We start from the raw sequence: 27,760 nt of genomic DNA, 5'->3' as shown, positions 1-27,760 counted from the left end.
CACCCTGTATACTGTGCATTTAAGCATCAATAAATCCTTTTCAGAATCGGAACGGAAGGCGGCAACAGATTAAAATGTCAACTGCACCCGGGATTCCCAGCCAGTCTCCCATGCTGGTACTTACCAGGCCCTAAGCTGGGTAGCAGTCTGCGATCTGATGAGAGCAGGCGCGTTCAGCTTAGGATGGCCGTTGACAGCTTCACATTTTGTATACTGTGCATTTAAGCATCAATAAATCCTTTTCGGAATCGAAACGGAAGGCGGCAACAGAGCAAAATGTCAACGGCAGCCAGGATTCCCAGCCAGTCTCCCATGCTGGTACTTACCGGGCCCTAAGCTGGGTAGCAGTCTGCGATCTGACGAGAGCAGGCGCGTTCAGCTTAGGATGGCCGTTGACAGCTTCTCGCCCTTTATACTGTGCATTTAAGCATCAATAAATCCTTTTCGGAATCGGAACGGAAGGCGGCAACAGAGCAAAATGTCAACGGCAGCCGGGATTCCCAGCCAGTGTCCCATGCCGGTACTTACCGGGCCCTAAGATCTGTACCAGTCTGCGATCTGACGAGAACAGGCGCATTCAGCTTAGGATGGCCGTAGACATCTTCACACCCTGTATACTGTGGATTTAAGCATCAATAAATCCTTTTCGGAATCGGAGCGTAAGGCGGCAACAGAGCAAAATGTCAATGACACCTGGGATTCCCAGCCAGTCTCCCATGCTGGTACTTAACGGGCCCTAAGCTGGGTAGCAGTCTGCGATCTGACAAGTGCAGGCGCGTTCAGCTTAGGATGGCCGTTGACAGCTTCACACTTTGTATACTGTGGATTTAAGCATCAATAAATAATTTTCGGAATCGGAGCAGAAACAGAGCAAAATGTCAACTGCACCCGGGATTCCCAGCCAGTCTCCCATGCTGGTACTTACCAGGCCCGAAGCTGGGAAGCAGTCTGCGATCTGACGAGAACAGGCGCATTCAGCTTAGGATGGCCGTAGACATCTTCACACCCTGTATACTGTGCATTTAAGCATCAATAAATCCTTTTCAGAATCGGAACGGAAGGCGGCAACAGAGCAAAATGTCAACGGCAGCCGGGATTCCCAGCCAGTGTCCCATGCCGGTACTTACCGGGCCCTAAGATCTGTACCAGTCTGCGATCTGACGAGAGCTGGCGCGTTAAGCTTAGGATGGCCGTCGACAGCTTCACACCTTGTATACTGTGGATTTAAGCATCAATAAATTATTTTCGGAATCGGAGCGGAAGGCAGCAATAGAGCAAAATGTCAACGGCACCTGGGATTCCCAGCCAGTCTCCCCTGCCAGTACTTACCGGGCCCTAAGCTGGGTAGCAGTCTGCGATCTGACGAGAGCAGGCGCGTTCAGCTTACGATGGCCATTGACAGCTTCATGCTTTTTATACTGTGCATTTAAGCATCAATAAATCCTTTTCGGAATCGGAGAGGAAGGCGGCAACAGAGCAAAATGTCAATAGCACCTTGGATTGCCAGCCAGTCTCCCATGCCCGTACTTGCCAGGCAGCAGTCTGCGATCTGACAAGAACAGGCACATTCAGCTTAGGATAGCCGTAGACGGCTTCACACCCTGTATACTGTGGATTTAAGCATCAATAAATCATTTTCGGAATCGAAGCGAAAGGCGGCTACAGAGCAAAAAGTGAACACCACCTGGGATTCCCAGCCAGTCTCCCATGCTGGTACTTAACGGGCCCTAAGCTGGGTAGCAGTCTGCGATCTGACGAGAGCAGGCGCGTTCAGCTTAGGATGGCCGTTGACAGCTTCACACTTTGTATACTGTGGATTTAAGCATCAATAAATAATTTTCGGAATCGGAGCAGAGCAAAATGTCAACTGCACCCGGGATTCCCAGCCAGTCTCCCATGCTGGTACTTACCAGGCCCGAAGCTGGGAAGCAGTCTGCGATCTGACGAGAACAGGCGCATTCAGCTTAGGATGGCCGTAGACATCTTCACACCCTGTATACTGTGGATTTAAGCATCAATAAATCCTTTTCGGAATCGGAGCGTAAGGCGGCAACAGAGCAAAATGTCAACGACACCTGGGATTCCCAGCCAGTCTCCCATGCTGGTACTTTCCGAGCCCTAAGCTGGGTAGCAGTCTGCGATCTGACGAGAGCAGGCACGTTCAGCTTAGGATGGCCGTTGACAGCTTCTTGCCCTTTATACTGTGCATTTAAGCATCAATAAATCCTTTTCGGAATTGGAAACGGAAGGCGGCAACAGTGCAAAATGTCAACGGCAGCCGGGATTCCCAGCCAGTGTCCCATGCCGGTACCTACCGGGCCCTAAGATCTGTACCAGTCTGCGATCTGACAAGAGCAGGCGCGTTAAGCTTAGGATGGCCGTCGACAGCTTCACACCTTGTATACTGTGGATTTAAGCATCAATAAATTCTTTTCGGAATCGGAGCGGAAAGCAGCAATAGAGCAAAATGTCAACGGCACCCGGGATTCCCAGCCAGTCTCCCATGCCAGTACTTACCGGGCCCTAAGCTGGGTATCAGTCTGCGATGTGACGAGAGCAGGCGCGTCCAGCTTAGGATGGCCATTGACAGCTTCATGATTTTTATACTGCGCATTTAAGCATCAATAAATCCTTTTTCGGAATCGGAGCGGAAGGCGGCAACAGAGCAAAATGTCAACTGCACCCGGGATTCCCAGCCAGTCTCCCATGCCGGTACTTACTGAGCCCTAAGCTGGGTAGCAGTCTGCAATCTGACGAGAGCAGGCGCGTTCAGCTTAGGATGGCCGTTGACAGCTTCACATTTTGTATACTGTGCATTTAAGCATCAATAAATCCTTTTCGGAATAGAAACGGAAGGCGGCAACAGAGCAAAATGTCAACGGCAGCCGGGATTCCCAGCCAGTCTCCCATGCTGGTACTTACCGGGCCCTAAGCTGGGTAGCAGTCTGCGATCTGACGAGAGCAGGCGCGTTCAGCTTAGGATGGCCGTTGACAGCTGCTCGCCCTTTATACTGTGCATTTAAGCATCAATAAATCCTTTGCGGAATCGGAACGGAAGGCGGCAACAGAGCAAAATGTCAACGGCAGCCGGGATTCCCAGCCAGTGTCCCATGCCGGTACTTACCGGGCCCTAAGATCTGTACCAGTCTGCGATCTGACGAGAACAGGCGCATTCAGCTTAGGATGGCCGTAGACATCTTCACACCCTGTATACTGTGGATTTAAGCATCAATAAATCCTTTTCGGAATCGGAGCGTAAGGCGGCAACAGAGCAAAATGTCAACGACACCTGGGATTCCCAGCCAGTCTCCCATGCTGGTACTTAACGGGCCCTAAGCTGGGTAGCAGTCTGTGATCTGACGAGAGCAGGCGCGTTCAGCTTAGGATGGCCGTTGACGGCTTCACACTTTGTATACTGTGGATTTAAGCATCAATAAATAATTTTCGGAATCGGAGCAGAAACAGAGCAAAATGTCAACTGCACCCGGGATTCCCAGCCAGTCTCCCATGCTGGTACTTACCAGGCCCGAAGCTGGGAAGCAGTCTGCGATCTGACGAGAACAGGCGCATTTAGCTTAGGATGGCCGTAGACATCTTCACACCCTGTATACTGTGCATTTAACCCCTACAGGACCCATGACGTAACGGTACGTCCCGACACCCTGGGTCTTAAGGACCAGGGACGTACATTTACGTCATGGGCAGTTTTAGTCCCCGCCGTGCGCCGGGCGGGGATCGGAGCGGGATGGCTGCTGAAATCATTCAGCAGGCATCCCGTGCAAATGACCAGGGGGGTCATCAGACCCCCCCATGTCGGCGATCGCGGCAAATCGCAAGTGAATTCACACTTGCGATTTGCGCGATTCCGGGTCATTACGGGTCTATAGTGACCCGGTGACCCGCAATGTAAGGGGGATCGCGGGTGTCTAAGACACCCACGATCCCCCTGAAGCGATAGGAGTGAGGTGGCAGGGGTGCCACCCCTCCTATCCCTGCTATTGGTGGTCTAGACGCGACCACCAATAGCAGATCGGGGGCGGGGGGGTTTACTTTCGTTTTCCCCGTCCTGCCCTCCCACAATAGGCGGGGCAGGACGGGGAAACGACGGGGACCGGCGCCGAAGATCCACTTACCGATCCGGGCGGGCGTCGGAGGCTGCAGGCGACGGAGATCGGCGGGCGGCGATGACGTGCGGCTGGATCCGACGGAAGCCGGTGAGTTGCCTAGCAACATCTGGAGGGTACAGTTTGAGACCATTATACAGTGGTCTCTAACTGTAGCCCTCCAGATGTTGCAAAACTACAACTCCCAGCATGCCCAGACTGCTGTTTGGGCATGCTGGAATATGTAGTTTTGCAACAGCTGGAGGGCTACAGTTTGAGACCACTATATAGTGGTCCCTAAACTGTAGCCCTCCAGATCTTGCAAAACTACAACTCCTAGCATGCTCAAACAACTGTTTGCTGTCAGGGCATGCTGGGAATTGTAGTTTTGCAACAGCTGGAGGTCCACAGTTTGGAGATCACTTTGCAGTGGTCTCTAAAACTGTAGCCCAACAGATGCAAAACTGCAAATCCCAGCATGTCCAAACAGCAATCAGCTGTCTCGGCATGCTGGGAGTTGTAGTTGCGTACCTCCAGCTATTGCATAACTACATCTCCCAGCATGCCCTTCGGCGATCAGTACATGCTGGGAGTTGTAGTTTTGCAACAGCTGGAGGCACACTGGTTAGAAAATACTGAGTTAGGTAACAGAACCTAACTGAAGGTTTTCCAACCAGTGTGCCTCCAGCTGTTGCAAAAGTACAACTCCCAGCATGCACGGTCTGTCAGTACATGCTGGGAGTTGTAGTTTTGGAACAGCTGGAGGTTTGCCCCCCCCCCCCCATGTGAACGTACAGGGTACATTCACACGGGCAGGCTTACAGTAAGTTTCCTGCTCCAAGTTTGGGCTGCGGCAAATTTTTCGCCGTATCTCAAACTTCTAGCGAGAAACTCACCGTAACCCGCCAGTGCGAATGTACCCTAAAAACACTACACTACACTAACACCTAATAAAGAGTAAAACACTACATATACACCCCCTTACACTGTCCCCCCAATAAAAATGAAAAACGTATTGTATGGCAGTGTTTCCAAAACGGAGCCTCCAGCTGTTGCAAAACAACAACTCCCAGCATTTCCGGACAGCCACTGACTGTCCAGGCATGCTGGGAATTTAGCAACAGCTGGAGGCACCCTGTTTGGGAATCACTGGCGTATAATACCCCTATGTCCACCCCTGTGCAATCCCTAATTTAGTCCTCAAATGCGCATGGCGCTCTCTCACTTTGGAGCCCTGTCGTATTTCAAGGCAACAGTTTAGGGCCACATATGGGGTATCTCTGTACTCGGGAGAAATTGCACTACTAATTTTGGGGGGCTTTTTCTCCTTTTACCCCTTAGGAAAAGGAAAAGTTGGGGCTACACCAGCTTGTTAGTGTAAAAAAATAAAAAAAATTACACTAACATGCCGGTGTTGCCCTTTACTTTTTATTTTCACAAGCGTTAAAAGGAAAAAAAAGACACCCAAAATTTGTAACGCAATTTCTCCTGAGTACGGACATACCCCATATGTGGGTGTAAAATGCTCTGCGGGCGCACAACAAGGCTCAGGAGTGAGAGCGCACTATGTACATTTGAGGTCTAAATTGGTGATTTGCACAGGGGTGGCTGATTTTACAGCGGTTCTGACATAAACCCCCCCCAAAAAATACCCACATGTGACCCCATTTTGGAAACTACACCCCTCACGGAATGTAATAAGGGGTACAGTGAGCATTTACGCCCCACAGGTGTTTGACAGATTTTTGCAACAGTGGTCCGTGAAAATGAAAAATTTTATTTTTCATTTGCACAGCCCACTGTTCCAAAGATCTGTCAAACGCCAGTGGGGTGTAAATACTCACTGCACCCCTTATTAAATTCTGTGAGGGGTGTAGTTTCCAAAATAGGGTCACATGTGGGGGGTTCCACTGTTCTGGCACCACGGGGGGCTTTGTAAACGCAGATGGCCCCTGACTTCCATTCCAAACAATTTTTTTTCCCAAAAGCTCAACGGCACTCCTTCTCTTCTGAGCATTGTAGTGCGCCAGCAGAGCACTTGACGTCCACACATGGGGTATTTCCATACTCAGAAGAGATGGGGTTACAAATTTTGGGGGGTATTTTCTGCTATTAACCCTTGCAAAAATGTGAAATTTGGGGGGAAACACACATTTTAGTGAAAAAAAAATTTTTTTTTTACATATGCAAAAGTCGTGAAACACCTGTGGGGTATTAAGGCTCACTTAATTTCTTGTTACGTTCCTCAAGGGGTCTAGTTTCCAAAATGGTATGCCATGTGAGGGTTTTTTGCTGTTCTGGCACCATAGGGGCTTCCTAAATGCAACATGCCCCCCAAAAACCATTTCAGAAAAACGTACTCTCCAAAATCCCCTTGTCTCTCCTTCGCTTCTGAGCCCTCTACTGCGCCCGCCGAACAATTTACATAGACATATGAGGTATGTGCTTACTCGAGAGAAATTGGGCTACAAATACAAGTATACATTTTCTCCGTTTACTCCTTGTAAAAATAAAAAAATTGGGTCTACAAGAACATGCGAGTGTAAAAAATGAAGATTGTGAATTTTCTCCTTCACTTTGTTGCTATTCCTGTGAAACACCTAAAGGGTTAAAACGCTGACTGAATGTCATTTTGAATACTTTGGGGGGTGTAGTTTTTATAATGGGGTCATTTGTGGGGTATTTCTAATATGAAGACCCTTCAAATCCACTTCAAACCTGAACTGGTCCCTGAAAAATAGTGAGTTTGAAAATTTTGAGAAAAATTGGAAAATTGCTGCTGAACTTTGAAGCCCTCTGGTGTCTTCCAAAAGTAAAAACTCATCAATTTTATGATGCAAACATAAAGTAGACATATTGTATATGTGAATCAAAATTTTTTTTATTTGGAATATCCATTTTCCTTACAAGCAGAGAGCTTCAAAGTTAGAAAAATACAAATTTTTCAAATTTTTCATCAAATTTGGGGATTTTTCACCAAGAAAGGATGCAAGTTACCACCAAATTTTACCGCTATGTTAAAGTAGAATATGTCACGAAAAAACAATCTCGGAATCAGAATGATAACTAAAAGCATTCCAGAGTTATTAATGTTTAAAGTGACAGTGGTCAGATGTGCAAAAAACGCTCTGGTCCTGAGGTGTAAAATGGCCTGGTCCTTAAGGGGTTAAGCATCAATAAATCCTTTTCAGAATCGGAACGGAAGGCGGCAACAGATTAAAATGTCAACTGCACCCGGGATTCCCAGCCAGTCTCCCATGCTGGTACTTACCAGGCCCTAAGCTGGGTAGCAGTCTGCGATCTGATGAGAGCAGGCGCGTTCAGCTTAGGATGGCCGTTGACAGCTTCACATTTTGTATACTGTGCATTTAAGCATCAATAAATCCTTTTCGGAATCGAAACGGAAGGCGGCAACAGAGCAAAATGTCAACGGCAGCCGGGATTCCCAGCCAGTCTCCCATGCTGGTACTTACCGGGCCCTAAGCTGGGTAGCAGTCTGCGATCTGACGAGAGCAGGCGCGTTCAGCTTAGGATGGCCGTTGACAGCTTCTCGCCCTTTATACTGTGCATTTAAGCATCAATAAATCCTTTTCGGAATCGGAACGGAAGGCGGCAACAGAGCAAAATGTCAACGGCAGCCGGGATTCCCAGCCAGTGTCCCATGCCGGCACTTACCGGGCCCTAAGATCTGTACCAGTCTGCGATCTGACGAGAACAGGCGCATTCAGCTTAGGATGGCCGTAGACATCTTCACACCCTGTATACTGTGGATTTAAGCATCAATAAATCCTTTTCGGAATCGGAGCGTAAGGCGGCAACAGAGCAAAATGTCAATGACACCTGGGATTCCCAGCCAGTCTCCCATGCTGGTACTTAACGGGCCCTAAGCTGGGTAGCAGTCTGCGATCTGACGAGAGCAGGCGCGTTCAGCTTAGGATGGCCGTTGACAGCTTCACACTTTGTATACTGTGGATTTAAGCATCAATAAATAATTTTCGGAATCGGAGCAGAAACAGAGCAAAATGTCAACTGCACCCGGGATTCCCAGCCAGTCTCCCATGCTGGTACTTACCAGGCCCGAAGCTGGGAAGCAGTCTGCGATCTGACGAGAACAGGCGCATTCAGCTTAGGATGGCCGTAGACATCTTCACACCCTGTATACTGTGCATTTAAGCATCAATAAATCCTTTTCAGAATCGGAACGGAAGGCGGCAACAGAGCAAAATGTCAACGGCAGCCGGGATTCCCAGCCAGTGTCCCATGCCGGTACTTACCGGGCCCTAAGATCTGTACCAGTCTGCGATCTGACGAGAGCTGGCGCGTTAAGCTTAGGATGGCCGTCGACAGCTTCACACCTTGTATACTGTGGATTTAAGCATCAATAAATTATTTTCGGAATCGGAGCGGAAGGCAGCAATAGAGCAAAATGTCAACTGCACCCGGGATTCCCAGCCAGTCTCCCATGCTGGTACTTACCAGGCCCGAAGCTGGGAAGCAGTCTGCGATCTGACGAGAACAGGCGCATTTAGCTTAGGATGGCCGTAGACATCTTCACACCCTGTATACTGTGCATTTAAGCATCAATAAATCCTTTTCAGAATCGGAACGGAAGGCGGCAACAGATTAAAATGTCAACTGCACCCGGGATTCCCAGCCAGTCTCCCATGCTGGTACTTACCAGGCCCTAAGCTGGGTAGCAGTCTGCGATCTGATAAGAGCAGGCGCGTTCAGCTTAGGATGGCCGTTGACAGCTTCACATTTTGTATACTGTGCATTTAAGCATCAATAAATCCTTTTCGGAATCGAAACAGAAGGCGGCAACAGAGCAAAATGTCAACGGCAGCCAGGATTCCCAGCCAGTCTCCCATGCTAGTACTTACCGGGCCCTAAGCTGGGTAGCAGTCTGCGATCTGACGAGAACAGGCGCATTCAGCTTAGGATGGCCGTAGACATCTTCACACCCTGTATACTGTGCATTTAAGCATCAATAAATCCTTTTCAGAATCGGAACGGAAGGCGGCAACAGAGCAAAATGTCAACGGCAGCCGGGATTCCCAGCCAGTGTCCCATGCCGGTACTTACCGGGCCCTAAGATCTGTACGAGTCTGCGATCTGAGGAGAGCTGGCGCGTTAAGCTTAGGATGGCCGTCGACAGCTTCACACCTTGTATACTGTGGATTTAAGCAGCAATAAATTATTTTCGGAATCGGAGCGGAAGGCAGCAATAGAGCAAAATGTCAACTGCACCCGGGATTCCCAGCCAGTCTCCCATGCTGGTACTTACCAGGCCCGAAGCTGGGAAGCAGTCTGCGATCTGACGAGAACAGGCGCATTTAGCTTAGGATGGCCGTAGACATCTTCACACCCTGTATACTGTGCATTTAAGCATCAATAAATCCTTTTCAGAATCGGAACGGAAGGCGGCAACAGATTAAAATGTCAACTGCACCCGGGATTCCCAGCCAGTCTCCCATGCTGGTACTTACCAGGCCCTAAGCTGGGTAGCAGTCTGCGATCTGATGAGAGCAGGCGCATTCAGCTTAGGATGGCCGTTGACAGCTTCACATTTTGTATACTGTGCATTTAAGCATCAATAAATCCTTTTCGGAATCGAAACGGAAGGCGGCAACAGAGCAAAATGTCAACGGCAGCCAGGATTCCCAGCCAGTCTCCCATGCTGGTACTTACCGGGCCCTAAGCTGGGTAGCAGTCTGCGATCTGACGAGAGCAGGCGCGTTCAGCTTAGGATGGCCGTTGACAGCTTCTCGCCCTTTATACTGTGCATTTAAGCATCAATAAATCCTTTTCGGAATCGGAACGGAAGGCGGCAACAGAGCAAAATGTCAACGGCAGCCGGGATTCCCAGCCAGTGTCCCATGCCGGTACTTACCGGGCCCTAAGATCTGTACCAGTCTGCGATCTGACGAGAACAGGCGCATTCAGCTTAGGATGGCCGTAGACATCTTCACACCCTGTATACTGTGGATTTAAGCATCAATAAATCCTTTTCGGAATCGGAGCGTAAGGCGGCAACAGAGCAAAATGTCAATGACACCTGGGATTCCCAGCCAGTCTCCCATGCTGGTACTTAACGGGCCCTAAGCTGGGTAGCAGTCTGCGATCTGACGAGAGCAGGCGCATTCAGCTTAGGATGGCCGTAGACATCTTCACACCCTGTATACTGTGCATTTAAGCATCAATAAATCCTTTTCAGAATCGGAACGGAAGGCGGCAACAGAGCAAAATGTCAACGGCAGCCGGGATTCCCAGCCAGTGTCCCATGCCGGTACTTACCGGGCCCTAAGATCTGTACCAGTCTGCGATCTGACGAGAACAGGCGCATTCAGCTTAGGATGGCCGTAGACATCTTCACACCCTGTATACTGTGGATTTAAGCATCAATAAATCCTTTTCGGAATCGGAGCGTAAGGCGGCAACAGAGCAAAATGTCAATGACACCTGGGATTCCCAGCCAGTCTCCCATGCTGGTACTTTCCGAGCCCTAAGCTGGGTAGCAGTCTGCGATCTGACGAGAGCAGGCACGTTCAGCTTAGGATGGCCGTTGACAGCTTCTTGCCCTTTATACTGTGCATTTAAGCATCAATAAATCCTTTTCGGAATTGGAAACGGAAGGCGGCAACAGTGCAAAATGTCAACGGCAGCCGGGATTCCCAGCCAGTGTCCCATGCCGGTACCTACCGGGCCCTAAGATCTGTACCAGTCTGCGATCTGACAAGAGCAGGCGCGTTAAGCTTAGGATGGCCGTCGACAGCTTCACACCTTGTATACTGTGGATTTAAGCATCAATAAATTCTTTTCGGAATCGGAGCGGAAAGCAGCAATAGAGCAAAATGTCAACGGCACCCGGGATTCCCAGCCAGTCTCCCATGCCAGTACTTACCGGGCCCTAAGCTGGGTAGCAGTCTGCGATGTGACGAGAGCAGGCGCGTCCAGCTTAGGATGGCCATTGACAGCTTCATGATTTTTATACTGCGCATTTAAGCATCAATAAATCCTTTTTCGGAATCGGAGCGTAAGGCGGCAACAGAGCAAAATGTCAACAACACCTGGGATTCCCAGCCAGTCTCCCATGCTGGTATTTAACGGGCCCTAATCTGGGTAGCAGTCTGTGAGCTGACGAGAGCAGGCGCGTTCAGCTTAGGATGGCCGTTGACAGCTTCACACTTTGTATACTGTGGATTTAAGCATCAATAAATAATTTTCGGAATCGGAGCAGAAACAGAGCAAAATGTCAACTGCACCCGGGATTCCCAGCCAGTCTCCCATGCTGGTACTTACCAGGCCCGAAGCTGGGAAGCAGTCTGCGATCTGACGAGAACAGGCGCATTCAGCTTAGGATGGCCGTAGACATCTTCACACCCTGTATACTGTGGATTTAAGCATCAATAAATCCTTTTCGGAATCGGAGCGTAAGGCGGCAACAGAGCAAAATGTCAACGGCAGCCGGGATTCCCAGCCAGTGTCCCATGCCGATACTTACCGGGACCTAAGATCTGTACCAGTCTGCGATCTGACGAGAGCAGGCGCGTTAAGCTTAGGATGGCCGTCGACAGCTTCACACCTTGTATACTGTGGATTTAAGCATCAATAAATTATTTTCGGAATCGGAGCGGAGGGCAGCAATAGAGCAAAATGTCAACGGCACCTGGGATTCCCAGCCAGTCTCCCATGCCAGTACTTACCACGCCCTAAGCTGGGTAGCAGTCTGCGATCTGACGAGAGCAGGCGCGTTCAGCTTAGGATGGCCATTGACAGCTTCATGCTTTTTATACTGTGCATTTAAGCATCAATAAATCCTTTTCGGAATCGGAGAGGAAGGCGGCAACAGAGCAAAATGTCAATAGTTCCTTGGATTGCCAGCCAGTCTCCCATGCCCGTACTTGCCGGGCAGCAGTCTGCGATCTGACAAGAACAGGCACATTCAGCTTAGGATAGCCGTAGACGGCTTCACACCCTGTATACTGTGGATTTAAGCATCAATAAATCCTTTTCGGAATCGAAGCGGAAGGCGGCTACAGAGCAAATTGTCAACAACACCTGGGATTCCCAGCCAGTCTCCCATGCTGATACTTACCAGGCCCTAAGCTGGGTAACAGTCTGCGATCTGACGAGAGCAGGCGCGTTCAGCTTAGGATGGCCGTTGACAGCTTCCCACTTTGTATACTGTGGATTTAAGCATCAATAAATAATTTTCGGAATCGGAGCAGAAACATAGCAAAATGTCAACGGCAGCCGGGATTCCAGCCAGTCTCCCATGCTGGTACTTACCAGGCCCGAAGCTGGGTAGCAGTCTGCGATCTGACGAGAACAGGCGCATTCAGCTTAGGAAGGCCATAGACATCTTCACACCCTGTATACTGTGGATTTAAGCATCAATAAATCCTTTTCGGAATCGGAGCGGAAGGCGGCAACAGAACAAAATGTCTACGACACCTGGGATTCCCAGCCAGTCTCCCATTCTAGTACTTACCGGGCCCTAAGCTGGGTAGCAGTCTGCGATCTGACAAGAGCAGGCACGTTCAGCTTAGGATGGCCGTTGACAGCTTCTCGCCCTTTATACTGTGCATTTAAGCATCAATAAATCCTTTTCGGAATCGGAACGGAAGGCGGCAACAGAGCAAAATGTCAACGGCAGCCGGGATTCCCAGCCAGTGTCTCATGCCGGTACTTACCGGGCCCTAAGATCTGTACCAGTCTGCGATCTGACGAGAGCAGGCGCGTTAAGCTTAGGATGGCCGTCGACAGCTTCACACCTTGTATACTGTGGATTTAAGCATCAATAAATTCTTTTCGGAATCGGAGCGGAAGGCAGCAATAGAGCAAAATGTCAACAGCACCCGGGATTCCCAGCCAGTCTCCCATGCCAGTACTTACCGGGCCCTAAGCTGTGTAGCAGTCTGCGATCGGACAAGTGCAGGCGCGTTCAGCTTAGGATGGCCATTGACAGCTTAATGCTTTTTTATACTGTTCATTTAAGCATCAATAAATCCTTTTCGGAATCGGAGAGGAAGGCGGCAACAGAGCAAAATGTCAATAGCACCTTGGATTGCCAGCCAGTCTCTCATGCCCGTACTTGCCGGGCAGCAGTCTGCGATCTGACAAGAACAGGCACATTCAGCTTAGGATAGCCGTAGACGGCTTCACACCCTGTATACTGTGGATTTAAGCATCAATAAATCCTTTTCGGAATCGGAGCGGAAGGCGGCTACAGAGCAAAATGTCAACAACACCTGGGATTCCCAGCCAGTCTCCCATGCTGGTACTTACCAGGCCTAGGCTGGGTAGCGGTCTGCGATCTGACGAGAGCAGGCGCGTTCAGCTTAGGATGGCCGTTGACAGCTTCGTGCCCTTTATACTGTGCATTTAAGCATCAATAAATAATTTTCCGAATCGGAGCGGAAGGCGGCAACAGAGCAAAATGTCAACTGCATCCGGGATTCCCAGCCAGTCTCCCATGCTGGTACTTACCGGGCCCTAAGCTGGGTAGCAGTCTGCGATCTGACGAGAGCAGGCGCGTTCAGCTTAGGATGGCCGTTGACAGCTTCTCGCCCTTTATACTGTGCATTTAAGCATAAATAAATCCTTTTCGGAATCGGAACGGAAGGCGGAAACAGAGCAAAATGTCAACGGCAGCCGGGATTCCCAGCCAGTGTCCCATGCCGGTACTTACCGGGCCCTAAGATCTGTACCAGTCTGCGATCTGACGAGAACAGGCGCATTTAGCTTAGGATGGCCGTAGACATCTTCACACCCTGTATACTGTGCATTTAAGCATCAATAAATCCTTTTCAGAATCGGAACGGAAGGCGGCAACAGATTAAAATGTCAACTGCACCCGGGATTCCCAGCCAGTCTCCCATGCTGGTACTTACCAGGCCCTAAGCTGGGTAGCAGTCTGCGATCTGATGAGAGCAGGCGCGTTCAGCTTAGGATGGCCGTTGACAGCTTCACATTTTGTATACTGTGCATTTAAGCATCAATAAATCCTTTTCGGAATCGAAACGGAAGGCGGCAACAGAGCAAAATGTCAACGGCAGCCGGGATTCCCTGCCAGTCTCCCATGCTGGTACTTACCGGGCCCTAAGCTGGGTAGCAGTCTGCGATCTGACGAGAGCAGGCGCGTTCAGCTTAGGATGGCCGTTGACAGCTTCTCGCCCTTTATACTGTGCATTTAAGCATCAATAAATCCTTTTCGGAATCGGAACGGAAGGCGGCAACAGAGCAAAATGTCAACGGCAGCCGGGATTCCCAGCCAGTGTCCCATGCCGGTACTTACCGGGCCCTAAGATCTGTACCAGTCTGCGATCTGACGAGAACAGGCGCATTTAGCTTAGGATGGCCGTAGACATCTTCACACCCTGTATACTGTGCATTTAAGCATCAATAAATCCTTTTCAGAATCGGAACGGAAGGCGGCAACAGATTAAAATGTCAACTGCACCCGGGATTCCCAGCCAGTCTCCCATGCTGGTACTTACCAGGCCTTAAGCTGGGTAGCAGTCTGCGATCTGATGAGAGCAGGCGCATTCAGCTTAGGATGGCCGTTGACAGCTTCACATTTTGTATACTGTGCATTTAAGCATCAATAAATCCTTTTCGGAATCGAAACGGAAGGCGGCAACAGAGCAAAATGTCAATGACACCTGGGATTCCCAGCCAGTCTCCCATGCTGGTACTTAACGGGCCCTAAGCTGGGTAGCAGTCTGCGATCTGACGAGAGCAGGCGCGTTCAGCTTAGGATGGCCGTTGACAGCTTCACACTTTGTATACTGTGGATTTAAGCATCAATAAATAATTTTCGGAATCGGAGCAGAAACAGAGCAAAATGTCAACTGCACCCGGGATTCCCAGCCAGTCTCCCATGCTGGTACTTACCAGGCCCGAAGCTGGGAAGCAGTCTGCGATCTGACGAGAACAGGCGCATTCAGCTTAGGATGGCCGTAGACATCTTCACACCCTGTATACTGTGCATTTAAGCATCAATAAATCCTTTTCAGAATCGGAACGGAAGGCGGCAACAGAGCAAAATGTCAACGGCAGCCGGGATTCCCAGCCAGTGTCCCATGCCGGTACTTACCGGGCCCTAAGATCTGTACCAGTCTGCGATCTGACGAGAGCTGGCGCGTTAAGCTTAGGATGGCCGTCGACAGCTTCACACCTTGTATCCTGTGGATTTAAGCATCAATAAATTATTTTCGGAATCGGAGCGGAAGGCAGCAATAGAGCAAAATGTCAACGGCACCTGGGATTCCCAGCCAGTCTCCCCTGCCAGTACTTACCGGGCCCTAAGCTGGGTAGCAGTCTGCGATCTGACGAGAGCAGGCGCGTTCAGCTTACGATGGCCATTGACAGCTTCATGCTTTTTATACTGTGCATTTAAGCATCAATAAATCCTTTTCGGAATCGGAGAGGAAGGCGGCAACAGAGCAAAATGTCAATAGCACCTTGGATTGCCAGCCAGTCTCCCATGCCCGTACTTGCCAGGCAGCAGTCTGCGATCTGACAAGAACAGGCACATTCAGCTTAGGATAGCCATAGACGGCTTCACACCCTGTATACTGTGGATTTAAGCATCAATAAATCATTTTCGGAATCGAAGCGAAAGGCGGCTACAGAGCAAAAAGTGAACACCACCTGGGATTCCCAGCCAGTCTCCCATGCTGGTACTTAACGGGCCCTAAGCTGGGTAGCAGTCTGCGATCTGACGAGAGCAGGCGCGTTCAGCTTAGGATGGCCGTTGACAGCTTCACGCTTTGTATACTGTGGATTTAAGCATCAATAAATAATTTTCGGAATCGGAGCAGAAACAGAGCAAAATGTCAACTGCACCCGGGATTCCCAGCCAGTCTCCCATGCTGGTACTTACCAGGCCCGAAGCTGGGAAGCAGTCTGCGATCTGACGAGAACAGGCGCATTCAGCTTAGGATGGCCGTAGACATCTTCACACCCTGTATACTGTGGATTTAAGCATCAATAAATCCTTTTCGGAATCGGAGCGTAAGGCGGCAACAGAGCAAAATGTCAACGGCAGCCGGGATTCCCAGCCAGTGTCCCATGCCGGTACTTACCGGGACCTAAGATCTGTACCAGTCTGCGATCTGACGAGAGCAGGCGCGTTAAGCTTAGGATGGCCGTCGACAGCTTCACACCTTGTATACTGTGGATTTAAGCATCAATAAATTATTTTCGGAATCGGAGCGGAGGGCAGCAATAGAGCAAAATGTCAACGGCACCTGGGATTTCCAGCCAGTCTCCCATGCCAGTACTTACCACGCCCTAAGCTGGATAGCAGTCTGCGATCTGACGAGAGCAGGCGCGTTCAGCTTAGGATGGCCATTGACAGCTTCATTCTTTTTATACTGTGCATTTAAGCATCAATAAATCCTTTTCGGATTCGGAGAGGAAGGCGGCAACAGAGCAAAATGTTAACAGTTCCTTGGATTGCCAGCCAGTCTCCCATTCTGGTACTTACCGGGCCCTAAGCTGGGTAGCAGTCTGCGATCTGACGAGAGCAGGCACGTTAAGCTTAGGATGGCCGTTGACAGCTTCTCGCCCTTTATACTGTGCATTTAAGCATCAATAAATCCTTTTCGGAATCGGAACGGAAGGCGGCAACAGAGCAAAATGTCAACGGCAGCCGGGATTCCCAGCCAGTGTCTCATGCCGATACTTACCGGGCCCTAAGATCTGTACCAGTCTGCGATCTGACGAGAGCAGGCGCGTTAAGCTTAGGATGGCCGTCGACAGCTTCACACCTTGTATACTGTGGATTTAAGCATCAATAAATTCTTTTCGGAATCGGAGCGGAAGGCAGCAATAGAGCAAAATGTCAACAGCACCCGGGATTCCCAGCCAGTCTCCCATGCCAGTACTTACCGGGCCCTAAGCTGTGTAGCAGTCTGCGATCGGACAAGTGCAGGCGCGTTCAGCTTAGGATGGCCATTGACAGCTTAATGCTTTTTTATACTGTGCATTTAAGCATCAATAAATCCTTTTCGGAATCGGAGAGGAAGGCGGCAACAGAGCAAAATGTCAATAACACCTTGGATTGCCAGCCAGTCTCTCATGCCCGTACTTGCCGGGCAGCAGTCTGCGATCTGACAAGAACAGGCACATTCAGCTTAGGATAGCCGTAGACGGCTTCACACCCTGTATACTGTGGATTTAAGCATCAATAAATCCTTTTCGGAATCGGAGCGGAAGGCGGCTACAGAGCAAAATGTCAACAACACCTGGGATTCCCAGCCAGACTCCCATGCTGGTACTTACCGGGCCTAGGCTGGGTAACGGTCTGCGATCTGACGAGAGCAGGCGCGTTCAGCTTAGGATGGCCATTGACAGCTTCGCGCCCTTTATACTGTGCATTTAAGCATCAATAAATAATTTTCCGAATCGGAGCGGAAGGCGGCAACAGAGCAAAATGTCAACGGCAGCCGGGATTCCCAGGCAGTGTCCCATGCCGGTACTTACCGGGCCCTAAGATCTGTACCAGTCTGCGATCTGACGAGAACAGGCGCATTTAGCTTAGGATGGCCGTAGACATCTTCACACCCTGTATACTGTGCATTTAAGCATCAATAAATCCTTTTCAGAATCGGAACGGAAGGCGGCAACAGATTAAAATGTCAACTGCACCCGGGATTCCCAGCCAGTCTCCCATGCTGGTACTTACCAGGCCCTAAGCTGGGTAGCAGTCTGCGATCTGATGAGAGCAGGCGCGTTCAGCTTAGGATGGCCGTTGACAGCTTCACATTTTGTATACTGTGCATTTAAGCATCAATAAATCCTTTTCGGAATCGAAACGGAAGGCGGCAACAGAGCAAAATGTCAACGGCAGCCGGGATTCCCTGCCAGTCTCCCATGCTGGTACTTACCGGGCCCTAAGCTGGGTAGCAGTCTGCGATCTGACGAGAGCAGGCGCGTTCAGCTTAGGATGGCCGTTGACAGCTTCTCGCCCTTTATACTGTGCATTTAAGCATCAATAAATTCTTTTCGTAATCGGAACGGAAGGCGGCAACAGAGCAAAATGTCAACGGCAGCCGGGATTCCCAGCCAGTGTCCCATGCCGGTACTTACCGGGCCCTAAGATCTGTACCAGTCTGCGATCTGACGAGAACAGGCGCATTCAGCTTAGGATGGCCGTAGACATCTTCACACCCTGTATACTGTGGATTTAAGCATCAATAAATCCTTTTCGGAATCGGAGCGTAAGGCGGCAACAGAGCAAAATGTCAATGACACCTGGGATTCCCAGCCAGTCTCCCATGCTGGTACTTAACGGGCCCTAAGCTGGGTAGCAGTCTGCGATCTGACGAGAGCAGGCGCGTTCAGCTTACGATGGCCATTGACAGCTTCACACTTTGTATACTGTGGATTTAAGCATCAATAAATAATTTTCGGAATCGGAGAGGAAGGCGGCAACAGAGCAAAATGTCAATAGCACCTTGGATTGCCAACCAGTCTCCCATGCCCGTACTTGCCAGGCAGCAGTCTGCGATCTGACAAGAACAGGCACATTCAGCTTAGGATAGCCGTAGACGGCTTCACACCCTGTATACTGTGGATTTAAGCATCAATAAATAATTTTCGGAATCGAAGCGGAAGGCGGCTACAGAGCAAAAAGTGAACACCACCTGGGATTCCCAGCCAGTCTCCCATGCTGGTACTTAACGGGCCCTAAGCTGGGTAGCAGTCTATGATCTGACGAGAGCAGGCGCGTTCAGCTTAGGATGGCCGTTGACAGCTTCACACGTTGTATCAATAAATAATTTTCGGAATCGGAGCAGAAACAGAGCAAAATGTCAACTGCACCCGGGATTCCCAGCCAGTCTCCCATGCTGGTACTTACCTGGCCCGAAGCTGGGAAGCAGTCTGCGATCCGACGAGAACAGGCGCATTCAGCTTAGGATGGCCGTAGACATCTTCACACCCTGTATACTGTGGATTTAAGCATCAATAAATCCTTTTCGGAATCGGAGCGTAAGGCGGCAACAGAGCAAAATGTCAACGGCAGCCGGGATTCCCAGCCAGTGTCCCATGCCGGTACTTACCGGGCCCTAAGATCTGTACCAGTCTGCGATCTGACGAGAGCAGGCGCGTTAAGCTTAGGATGGCCGTCGACAGCTTCACACCTTGTATACTGTGGATTTAAGCATCAATAAATTCTTTTCGGAATCGAAGCGGAGGGCAGCAATAGAGCAAAATGTCAACGGCACCTGGGATTCCCAGCCAGTCTCCCATGCCAGTACTTACCACGCCCTAAGCTGGGTAGCAGTCTGCGATCTGACGAGAGCAGGCGCGTTCAGCTTAGGATGGCCATTGACAGCTTCATGCTTTTTATACTGTGCATTTAAGCATCAATAAATCCTTTTCGGAATCGGAGAGGAAGGCGGCAACAGAGCAAAATGTTAATAGTTCCTTGGATTGCCAGCCAGTCTCCCATGCCCGTACTTGTCCGGGAAGCAGTCTGCGATCTGACAAGAACAGGCACATTCAGCTTAGGATAGCTGTAGACGGCTTCACACCCTGTATACTGTGGATTTAAGCATCAATAAATCCTTTTCGGAATCGAAGCAGAAGGCGGCTACAGAGCAAATTGTCAACAACACCTGGGATTCCCAGCCAGTCTCCCATGCTGATACTTACCGGGCCCTAAGCTGGGTAGCAGTCTGCGATCTGACGAGAGCAGGCGCGTTTAGCTTAGGATGGCCGTTGACAGCTTCCCACTTTGTATACTGTGGATTTAAGCATCAATAAATAATTTTCGGAATCGGAGCAGAAACATAGCAAAATGTCAACGGCAGCCGGGATTCCAGCCAGTCTCCCATGCTGGTACTTACCAGGCCCGAAGCTGGGTAGCAGTCTGCGATCTGACGAGAACAGGCGCATTCAGCTTAGGAAGGCCGTAGACATCTTCACACCCTGTATACTGTGGATTTAAGCATCAATAAATCCTTTTCGGAATCGGAGCGGAAGGCGGCAACAGAACAAAATGTCAACGACACCTGGGATTCCCAGCCAGTCTCCCATTCTGGTACTTACCGGGCCCTAAGCTGGGTAGCAGTCTGCGATCTGACGAGAGCAGGCACGTTCAGCTTAGGATGGCCGTTGACAGCTTCTCGCCCTTTATACTGTGCATTTAAGCATCAATAAATCCTTTTCGGAATCGGAACGGAAGGCGGCAACAGAGCAAAATGTCAACGGCAGCCGGGATTCCCAGCCAGTGTCTCATGCCGGTACTTACCGGGCCCTAAGATCTGTACCAGTCTGCGATCTGACGAGAGCAGGCGCGTTAAGCTTAGGATGGCCGTCGACAGCTTCACACCTTGTATACTGTGGATTTAAGCATCAATAAATTTTTTTCGGAATCGGAGCGGAAGGCAGCAATAGAGCAAAATGTCAACAGCACCTGGGATTCCCAGCCAGTCTCCCATGCCAGTACTTACCAGGCCCTAAGCTGTGTAGCAGTCTGCGATCGGACAAGTGCAGGTGCGTTCAGCTTAGGATGGCCATTGACAGCTTAATGCTTTTTTATACTGTGCATTTAAGCATCAATAAATCCTTTTCGGAATCGGAGAGGAAGGCGGCAACAGAGCAAAATGTCAATAGCACCTTGGATTGCCAGCCAGTCTCTCATGCCCGTACTTGCCGGGCAGCAGTCTGCGATCTGACAAGAACAGGCACATTCAGCTTAGGATAGCCGTAGACGGCTTCACACCCTGTATACTGTGGATTTAAGCATCAATAAATCCTTTTCGGAATCGGAGCGGAAGGCGGCTACAGAGCAAAATGTCAACAACACCTGGGATTCCCAGCCAGTCTCCCATGCTGGTACTTACCGGGCCTAGGCTGGGTAGCGGTCTGCGATCTGACGAGAGCAGGTGCGTTCAGCTTAGGATGGCCGTTGACAGCTTCGCGCCCTTTATACTGTGCATTTAAGCATCAATAAATAATTTTCCGAATCGGAGCGAAAGGCGGCAACAGAGCAAAATGTCAACTGCACCCGGGATTCCCAGCCAGTCTCCCATGCTGGTACTTACTGGGCCCTAAGCTGGGTAGCAGTCTGCGATCTGACGAGAGCAGGCGCGTTCAGCTTAGGATGGCCGTTGACAGCTTCTCGCCCTTTATACTGTGCATTTAAGCATCAATAAATCCTTTTCGGAATCGGAACGGAAGGCGGCAACAGAGCAAAATGTCAACGGCAGCCGGGATTCCCAGCCAGTGTCCCATGCCGGTACTTACCGGGCCCTAAGATCTGTACCAGTCTGCGATCTGACGAGAGCAGGCACGTTCAGGCTTAGGATGGCCGTTGACAGCTTCACACCCTGTGTATTGTGGATTTAAGCATCAATAAATCCTTTTTCCGAATAGGAGCGGAAGGCGGCAACAGATTAAAATGTCAACTGCACCCGGGATTCCCAGCCAGTCTCCCATGCTGGTACTTACCAGGCCCTAAACTGGGTAGCAGTCTGCGATCTGAAGAGAGCAGGCTCGTTCAGCTTAGGATGGCCGTTGACAGCTTCACAATTTGTATACTGTGGATTTAAGCATCAATAAATAATTTTCGGAATCGGAGCAGAAACAGAGCAAAATGTCAACTGCACCCGGGATTCCCAGCCAGTCTCCCATGCTGATACTTACCAGGCCCGAAGCTGGGCAGCAGTCTGCGATCTGAGGAGAGCAGGCACGTTCAGGCTTAGGATGGCCGTTGACAGCTTCACACCCTGTATATTGTGGATTTAAGCATCAATAAATCATTTTCCGAATCGGAGGGGAAGGCGGCAACAGATTAAAATGTCAACTGCACCCGGGATTCCCAGCCAGTCTCCCATGCTGGTACTTACCAGGCTCCAAGCTGGGTAGCAGTCTGCGATCTGACGAGAACAGGCGCGTTCAGCTTAGGATGGCCGTTGACAGCTTCACACTTTGTATACTGTGGATTTAAGCATCAATAAATAATTTTCGGAATCGGAGCAGAATGTCAACTGCACCCGGGATTCCCAGCCAGTCTCCCATGCTGGTACTTACCAGGCCAGAAGCTGGGTAGCAGTCTGCGATCTGACGAGAACAGGCGCATTCAGCTTAGGATGGCCGTAGACATCTTCACACCCTGTATACTGTGGATTTAAGCATCACTAAATCTTTTTCGGAATAGCAGCGTAAGGCGGCAACAGAGCAAAATGTCAACGACACCTGGGATTCCCAGCCAGTCTCCCATGCTGGTACTTACCGGGCCCTAAGCTGGGTAGCAGTCTGCGATCTGACGAGAGCAGGCGCGTTCAGCTTAGGATGGCCGTTGACAGCTTCACGCCCTTTATACTGTGCATTTAAGCATCAATAAATCCTTTTCCGAATCGGAGCGGAAGGCGGCAACAGATTAAAATGTCAAATGCACCCGGGATTCCCAGCCGGTCTCCCATGCTGGTACTTACCAGGCCCTAAGCTGGGTAGCAGTCTGCGATCTGACGAGAGCAGGCGCGTTCAGCTTAGGATGGCCTTTGACAGCTTCACGCCCTTTATACTGTGCATTTAAGCATCAATAAATCCTTTTCGGAATCGGAACGTAAGGCGGCAACAGAGCAAAATGTCAACAGCAGACGGGATTCCCAGCCAGTGTCCCATGCCGGTACTTACCGGGCCCTAAGATCTGTACCAGTCTGCGATCTGACGAGAGCAGGCGCGTTAAGCTTAGGATGGCCATCGACAGCTTCACACCTTGTATACTGTGAATTTAAGCATCAATAAATTATTTTCGGAATCGGAGCGGAGGGCAGCAATAGAGCAAAGTGTCAACGGCACCTGGGATTCCCAGCCAGTCTCCCATGCCAGTACTTACCAGGCCCTAAACTGGGTAGCAGTTTGCAATCTGACGAGAGCAGGCACGTTCAGCTTAGGATGGCCATTGACATCTTCATGCTTTTTATACTGTGCATTTAAGCATCAATAAATCCTTTTCGGAATCGGAGAGGAAGGCGGCAACAGAGCAAAATGTCAATAGTTCCTTGGATTGCCAGCCAGTCTCCCATGCCTGTACTTTCCTGGCAGCAGTCTGCGATCTGACAAGAACAGGCACATTCAGCTTAGGATAGCCGTAGACGGCTTCACACCCTGTATACTGTGGATTTAAGCATCAATAAATCCTTTTCGGAATCGAAGCGGAAGGCGGCTACAGAGCAAAATGTCAACAACACCTGGGATTCCCAGCCAGTCTCCCATGCTGGTACTTACCGGGCCCTAAGCTGGGTAGCAGTCTGCGATCTGACGAGAGCAGGTGCGTTCAGCTTAGGATGGCCGTTGATAGCTTCTCGCCCTTTATACTATGGATTTAAGCATCAATAAATTATTTTCGGAATCGGAGCGGAAGGCAGAAATAGAGCAAAATGTCGACGGCACCCGGGATTCCCAACCAGTCTCCCATGCCAGTACTTACCGGGCCCTAAGCTGGGTAGCAGTCTGCGATCTGACGAGAGCAGGCGCGTTCAGCTTAGGATGGCCATTGACAGCTTCATGCTTTTTATACCGTGCATTTAAGCATCAATAAATCCTTTTCGGAATCGGAGAGGAAGGCGGCAACAGAGCAAAATGTCAATAGCACCTTGGATTGCCAGCCAGTCTCCCATGCCCGTACTTGCCGGGCAGCAGTCTGCAATCTGACAAGAACAGGCACATTCAGCTTAGGATAGCCGTAGACGGCTTCACACCCTGTATACTGTGGATTTAAGCATCAATAAATCCTTTTCGGAATCGGAGCGGAAGGCGGCTACAGAGCAAAATGTCAACAACACCTGGGATTCCCAGCCAGTCTCCCATGCTGGTACTTACCGGGCCCTAAGCTGGGTAGCAGTCTGCAATCTGACGAGAGCAGGCGAGTTCAGCTTAGGATGGCTGTTGACAGCTTCACATTTTGTATACTGTGCATTTAAGCATCAATAAATCCTTTTCGGAATCGAAACGGAAGGCGGCAACAGAGCAAAATGTCAACGGCAGCCGGGATTCCCTGCCAGTCTCCCATGCTGGTACTTACCGGGCCCTAAGCTGGGTAGCAGTCTGCGATCTGACGAGAGCAGGCGCGTTCAGCTTAGGATGGCCGTTGACAGCTTCTCGCCCTTTATACTGTGCATTTAAGCATCAATAAATCCTTTTCGTAATCGGAACGGAAGGCGGCAACAGAGCAAAATGTAAACGGCAGCCGGGATTCCCAGCCAGTGTCCCATGCCGGTACTTACCGGGCCCTAAGATCTGAACCAGTCTGCGATCTGACGAGAACAGGCGCATTCAGCTTAGGATGGCCGTAGACATCTTCACACCCTGTATACTGTGGATTTAAGCATCAATAAATCCTTTTCGGAATCGGAGCGTAAGGCGGCAACAGAGCAAAATGTCAATGACACCTGGGATTCCCAGCCAGTCTCCCATGCTGGTACTTAACGGGCCCTAAGCTGGGTAGCAGTCTGCGATCTGACGAGAGCAGGCGCGTTCAGCTTAGGATGGCCATTGACAGCTTCACACTTTGTATACTGTGGATTTAAGCATCAATAAATAATTTTCGGAATCGGAGCAGAAACAGAGCAAAATGTCAACTGCACCCGGGATTCCCAGCCAGTCTCCCATGCTGGTACTTACCAGGCCCGAAGCTGGGAAGCAGTCTGCGATCTGACGAGAACAGGCGCATTCAGCTTAGGATGGCCGTAGACATCTTCACACCCTGTATACTGTGCATTTAAGCATCAATAAATCCTTTTCAGAATCGGAACGGAAGGCGGCAACAGAGCAAAATGTCAACGGCAGCCGGGATTCCCAGCCAGTGTCCCATGCCGGTACTTACCGGGCCCTAAGATCTGTACCAGTCTGCGATCTGACGAGAGCTGGCGCGTTAAGCTTAGGATGGCCGTCGACAGCTTCACACCTTGTATACTGTGGATTTAAGCATCAATAAATTATTTTCGGAATCGGAGCGGAAGGCAGCAATAGAGCAAAATGTCAACGGCACCTGGGATTCCCAGCCAGTCTCCCCTGCCAGTACTTACCGGGCCCTAAGCTGGGTAGCAGTCTGCGATCTGACGAGAGCAGGCGCGTTCAGCTTACGATGGCCATTGACAGCTTCATGCTTTTTATACTGTGCATTTAAGCATCAATAAATCCTTTTCGGAATCGGAGAGGAAGGCGGCAACAGAGCAAAATGTCAATAGCACCTTGGATTGCCAGCCAGTCTCCCATGCCCGTACTTGCCAGGCAGCAGTCTGCGATCTGACAAGAACAGGCACATTCAGCTTAGGATAGCCGTAGACGGCTTCACACCCTGTATACTGTGGATTTAAGCATCAATAAATCATTTTCGGAATCGAAGCGGAAGGCGGCTACAGAGCAAAAAGTGAACACCACCTGGGATTCCCAGCCAGTCTCCCATGCTGGTACTTAACGGGCCCTAAGCTGGGTAGCAGTCTATGATCTGACGAGAGCAGGCGCGTTCAGCTTAGGATGGCCGTTGACAGCTTCACACTTTGTATACTGTGGATTTAAGCATCAATAAATAATTTTCGGAATCGGAGCAGAAACAGAGCAAAATGTCAACTGCACCCGGGATTCCCAGCCAGTCTCCCATGCTGGTACTTACCAGGCCCGAAGCTGGGAAGCAGTCTGCGATCCGACGAGAACATGCGCATTCAGCTTAGGATGGCCGTAGACATCTTCACACCCTGTATACTGTGGATTTAAGCATCAATAAATCCTTTTCGGAATCGGAGCGTAAGGCGGCAACAGAGCAAAATGTCAACGGCAGCCGGGATTCCCAGCCAGTGTCCCATGCCGGTACTTACCGGGCCCTAAGATCTGTACCAGTCTGCGATCTGACGAGAGCAGGCGCGTTAAGCTTAGGATGGCCGTCGACAGCTTCACACCTTGTATACTGTGGATTTAAGCATGAATAAATTATTTTCGGAATCGAAGCGGAGGGCAGCAATAGAGCAAAATGTCAACGGCACCTGGGATTCCCAGCCAGTCTCCCATGCCAGTACTTAACGGGCCCTAAGTTGGGTAGCAGTCTGCGATCTGACGAGACCAGGCGCGTTCAGCTTAGGATGGCCGTTGACAGCATCTCGCCCTTTATACTGTGCATTTAAGCATCAATAAATCCTTTTCGGAATCGGAACGGAAGGAGGCAACAGAGCAAAATGTCAACGGCAGCCGTGATTCCCAGCCAGTGTCTCATGCCGGTACTTACCGGGCCCTAAAATCTGTATCAGTCTGCGATCTGACGAGAGCAGGCGAGTTAAGCTTAGGATGGCCGTCGACAGCTTCACACCTTGTATACTGTGGATTTAAGCATCAATAAATTCTTTTCGGAATCGGAGCGGAAGGCAGCAATAGAGCAAAGTTTCAACAGCACCCAGGATTCCCAGCCAGTCTCCCATGCCAGTACTTACCGGGCCCTAAGCTGGGTAGCAGTCTGCGATCGGACGAGTGCAGGCGCGTTCAGCTTAGGATGGCCATTGACAGCTTCATGCTTTTTATACTGTGCATTTAAGCATCAATAAATCCTTTTCGGAATCGGAGAGGAAGGCGGCAACAGAGCAAAATGTCAATAGCACCTTGGATTGCCAGCCAGTCTCCCATGCCCGTACTTGCCGGGCAGCAGTCTGCGATCTGACAAGAACAGGCACATTCAGCTTAGGATAGCCGTAGACGGCTTCACACCCTGTATACTGTGGATTTAAGCATCAATAAATCCTTTTCGGAATCGGAGCGGAAGGCGGCTACAGAGCAAAATGTCAACAACACCTGGGATTCCCAGCCAGTCTCCCATGCTGGTACTTACCGGGCCCTAAGCTGGGTAGCAGTCTGCGATCTGACGAGAGCAGGCGCGTTTAGCTTAGGATGGCCGTTGACAGCTTCACGCCCTTTATACTGTGCATTTAAGCATCAATAAATCCTTTTCCGAATCGGAGCGGAAGGCGGCAACAGAGCAAAATGTCAACTGCACCCGGGATTCCCAGCCAGTGTCCCATGCCGGTACCTACCGGGCCCTAAGATCTGTACCAGTCTGCGATCTGACGAGAGCAGGCGCGTTAAGCTTAGGATGGCCGTTGACAGCTTCACACTTTGTATACTGTGGATTTAAGCATCAATAAATAATTTTCGGAATCGGAGCAGAAACAGAGCAAAATGTCAACGGCAGCCGGGATTCCCTGCCAGTCTCCCATGCTGGTACTTACCGGGCCCTAAGCTGGGTAGCAGTCTGCGATCTGACGAGAGCAGGCGCGTTCAGCTTAGGATGGCCGTTGACAGCTTCTCGCCCTTTATACTGTGCATTTAAGCATCAATAAATCCTTTTCGTAATCGGAACGGAAGGCGGCAACAGAGCAAAATGTCAACGGCAGCCGGGATTCCCAGCCAGTGTCCCATGCCGGTACTTACCGGGCCCTAAGATCTGTACCAGTCTGCGATCTGACGAGAACAGGCGCATTCAGCTTAGGATGGCCGTAGACATCTTCACACCCTGTATACTGTGGATTTAAGCATCAATAAATCCTTTTCGGAATCGGAGCGTAAGGCGGCAACAGAGCAAAATGTCAATGACACCTGGGATTCCCAGCCAGTCTCCCATGCTGGTACTTAACGGGCCCTAAGCTGGGTACCAG

At 50.3% G+C, this 27,760-nt stretch overlaps 19 pseudogenes; all 19 read right to left on the bottom strand.

The window, feature by feature from the left end:
* Positions 1 to 75: 75 nt before the first annotated feature.
* On the bottom strand, positions 76 to 195 carry LOC130327679 (5S ribosomal RNA; annotated as a pseudogene).
* Positions 196 to 277: 82 nt separating this feature from the next.
* On the bottom strand, positions 278 to 397 carry LOC130326225 (5S ribosomal RNA; annotated as a pseudogene).
* Positions 398 to 2,873: 2,476 nt separating this feature from the next.
* LOC130333489 (5S ribosomal RNA) lies at positions 2,874 to 2,993 on the bottom strand (annotated as a pseudogene).
* Positions 2,994 to 7,325: 4,332 nt separating this feature from the next.
* LOC130327939 (5S ribosomal RNA) lies at positions 7,326 to 7,445 on the bottom strand (annotated as a pseudogene).
* Positions 7,446 to 7,527: 82 nt separating this feature from the next.
* On the bottom strand, positions 7,528 to 7,647 carry LOC130333475 (5S ribosomal RNA; annotated as a pseudogene).
* Positions 7,648 to 9,540: 1,893 nt separating this feature from the next.
* On the bottom strand, positions 9,541 to 9,660 carry LOC130325925 (5S ribosomal RNA; annotated as a pseudogene).
* An 82-nt stretch (positions 9,661 to 9,742) lies between these two features.
* On the bottom strand, positions 9,743 to 9,862 carry LOC130326215 (5S ribosomal RNA; annotated as a pseudogene).
* Positions 9,863 to 11,757: 1,895 nt separating this feature from the next.
* On the bottom strand, positions 11,758 to 11,877 carry LOC130352328 (5S ribosomal RNA; annotated as a pseudogene).
* A 272-nt stretch (positions 11,878 to 12,149) lies between these two features.
* On the bottom strand, positions 12,150 to 12,269 carry LOC130332557 (5S ribosomal RNA; annotated as a pseudogene).
* A 1,678-nt stretch (positions 12,270 to 13,947) lies between these two features.
* On the bottom strand, positions 13,948 to 14,067 carry LOC130327928 (5S ribosomal RNA; annotated as a pseudogene).
* Positions 14,068 to 14,553: 486 nt separating this feature from the next.
* LOC130316856 (5S ribosomal RNA) lies at positions 14,554 to 14,673 on the bottom strand (annotated as a pseudogene).
* A 3,074-nt stretch (positions 14,674 to 17,747) lies between these two features.
* LOC130327917 (5S ribosomal RNA) lies at positions 17,748 to 17,867 on the bottom strand (annotated as a pseudogene).
* Positions 17,868 to 19,327: 1,460 nt separating this feature from the next.
* Positions 19,328 to 19,447, bottom strand: LOC130352327 (5S ribosomal RNA; annotated as a pseudogene).
* Positions 19,448 to 20,116: 669 nt separating this feature from the next.
* Positions 20,117 to 20,236, bottom strand: LOC130322730 (5S ribosomal RNA; annotated as a pseudogene).
* Positions 20,237 to 20,520: 284 nt separating this feature from the next.
* Positions 20,521 to 20,640, bottom strand: LOC130331196 (5S ribosomal RNA; annotated as a pseudogene).
* A 1,664-nt stretch (positions 20,641 to 22,304) lies between these two features.
* LOC130313444 (5S ribosomal RNA) lies at positions 22,305 to 22,424 on the bottom strand (annotated as a pseudogene).
* Positions 22,425 to 22,506: 82 nt separating this feature from the next.
* On the bottom strand, positions 22,507 to 22,626 carry LOC130331547 (5S ribosomal RNA; annotated as a pseudogene).
* A 676-nt stretch (positions 22,627 to 23,302) lies between these two features.
* On the bottom strand, positions 23,303 to 23,422 carry LOC130327438 (5S ribosomal RNA; annotated as a pseudogene).
* Positions 23,423 to 23,504: 82 nt separating this feature from the next.
* Positions 23,505 to 23,624, bottom strand: LOC130352574 (5S ribosomal RNA; annotated as a pseudogene).
* Between the last annotated feature and the right edge of the window lie 4,136 nt (positions 23,625 to 27,760).

This window comes from Hyla sarda, chromosome 1 (genome assembly GCF_029499605.1).
Source record: "Hyla sarda isolate aHylSar1 chromosome 1, aHylSar1.hap1, whole genome shotgun sequence".
In the NCBI taxonomy this organism is placed as follows: domain Eukaryota; kingdom Metazoa; phylum Chordata; class Amphibia; order Anura; family Hylidae; genus Hyla; species Hyla sarda.
This window is presented reverse-complemented; position numbering and strand designations above follow the sequence as displayed.